Here is a 2671-nt window from a genome sequence, read left to right on the forward strand (position 1 = left end):
TGGCAAAGTGACCCTGTCACAGGTAGCTTTCCTGGGAAGTAGGTTGTGAAACAGAGTTTGGTATGTCGAATATTTATTGAGTTCACAGGGGATCAATATGTATGGAAAAAAAAGAGAAGGAAACGGGAGTGGGTAGAGGGAGACGGAGAGCTCTAATATGGGCCCAAGGTTGCATTGGCCAACTTCCATCGGGTGCTAGAAGGACCCATAATGGTCCTGAGTTTTGGACCAGTATGGCCAGGGCTTTATATCACACTGACCCAGGTCACTGAATGTGGACTACGCTGAGAAGGATGTGACCTTGGGCCAGGTGACTCACTGCATCTGAAACAATTCCTGAAGGATCTGACCACTGAAGGCTTTCTACCCACCAGCATCCCTTCCAGTAGGTGGACAACATGTCCATCATCGAAAGGGGCTTCGGTGACATATCATCATCCCCACCACACTTTCTAGTCACGACATTTTGCTTGTAGTCTCTCTGTTTCCCATGTCACATAACCAAAGCTTCTTAGGATCTAACCTCCACTGAGGCCAGTGCTTCTCCAGTGCTGAGAGAGGACTTCACCGGGTAGCAGAACTGCCACTTCTAGTAAGGAAGCATTTTAGCCTTCTTCCACACGTCTGCCATCACTGCCCTTGCTAGGGAATGAATTTCCTTGGTCTCTGAACTCTGCCTCTCAGGGGTTGCTTCCTTCTCACCCCTGCCTTTGCTTTCACTGGAGAATCCATTTCTGTACATTCCCGAAGTAAAGCGGCCATGAGTGATTCTGAAACCTAAGGCCCTAGAGGCCTTGTAAGGTCCAAGACCTCTGTCATAGAATCTTCTCTGGAATCGTGTCTCGTTTCAACACTAAATGTCTAACCCTTAGTCAGTATAGTCACTTTGGAAAACTATCTGTCAGTTTTCAAACAGCCACTAAAATCAAACACAGACATACCATTTCACCCAGCAATTCTGCTTCTAGGTATGTACCCACAGAAATGCAAACACGTTCACTTAAAGATATGCACCAGAATGTTCATAGCAGCCCTCTGATAACAGCTCCAATTTGGATACAACCTAAATGTTCATTAACAATGACAAGTATATTGAAAGATATGCACACAGTGGAGTACCATACAAACTATGGCTACATATGGAAGATTCTTACAGACAGAATGTTGAGTCAAATAAGAGACAAAAAGGTACAAACAAAAATAGGCAAAAACCAAGCGATGCTGCTAGAGGCAGGATAGGGGTTACTGCTGAGGGCGTAGAGATCAGAAGAGGGTATAAGGGAAGGTTGTGAACCTGTCACACAGTTGGACGATGGTCACTCTTGGAACAGTCCGTATTTTCTGTAGCTACATGGTTCTTCTAGCCCAAGTTTCATGGACGCAGTTTCTAATAAGCTCTATTGGTTGTTTGAAAAGGGTACCTTTGCCTGACCAGGCAGTGGCGCAGTGGATAAAGTGTCAGACTGGGACACAGAGGACCTGGGTTCGAAGCACAGAGGTCACAGGCTTGAGCGCAGGCTCACCAGCTTGAGCACAGGGTCACTAGCTTGAGCATGGGATCATAGACATGACCCCATGGTCTCTGTCTTGAGCCCAAAAGGTTGCTGGCTTGAAGCCCAAGGTTGCTGGCTTGAGCAAGGAGGGGTCACTCACTCTGCTGTAGCCCCCTGGTCAAGGCACATATGAAAAAGCAATTAGTGAACAATTAAGGAGACTAAGGAGCTGCAACAAAGAACTGATGCTTCTCATCTCTCTCCCTTCCTGTCTGTTTGTCTCTGTCACACACACACACACACACACACACACACACACACACACACACACACACACACACACGGGAACCTTTCAGTACTTTCTTGGATCTCAACGTCTGGTGGAGAAAATTTTATTTACTCTCTGAGGCTCTTTCTCTGAAGATGCCTTGATATTTCCCCAGTTTCCTTCTTCAGAGTAGAACCTTTTCAAAGTAGAGCCCTTCTCCATTTCTTGGGCCAAAGTCCTCTGATTTATTTAAACTATCCAGAAATTTCCCTTGGTCTGCTTCTGCTCTTGTTTCCAAAGATTAAAGCATGTTGTGCATAAACTTTCTTTTTAATTATTTTTATTCATTTATTTATTTTAGTGAAGAGAGAGAGAGAGAGAGAGAAGAGAGAGAGAGAGAGAGAAGGGGGGAGGAGCAGGAAGCATCAACTCCCATATGTGCCTTGACCGGGCAAGCCCAGGGTTTTGAACCAGCAACCTCAGCATTCCAGGTTGACACTTGACCCACTGTGCCACCACAGGTCAGGCTGCATAAACTTTCTTTACTCAGTGTTAGCTCATTGTATTTGTGATAATGTCTTTCAAATTTTCCTCCATTTCAGTCCAAGTGAAAGTTCTCTTTTCAACAGATTTATAGATTAAAGGCCAATTCTTTGACTTGCTTATTTTATAACATTCCTCTTCTCTGTCTGCTTGAAGCTAGTATCTGTGGTTCCAATATATTTAAAAAGCTAACATGAAACCGTGTGATGGTAGGTGACTTTGGGAACCGAAGGGGAAAACCACATAACCTGATAACCTCTCCTATGTACTTTCTGTAACCCAAAATACAGCGAGGAGGAATTTGGAGCAATCAATTTAAGGGTACCTAAGTATGGCTGGCATAACAATTCTAAGGTTAAATAATCTT

Source organism: Saccopteryx leptura, chromosome 10 (assembly GCF_036850995.1).
Source record: "Saccopteryx leptura isolate mSacLep1 chromosome 10, mSacLep1_pri_phased_curated, whole genome shotgun sequence".
In the NCBI taxonomy this organism is placed as follows: domain Eukaryota; kingdom Metazoa; phylum Chordata; class Mammalia; order Chiroptera; family Emballonuridae; genus Saccopteryx; species Saccopteryx leptura.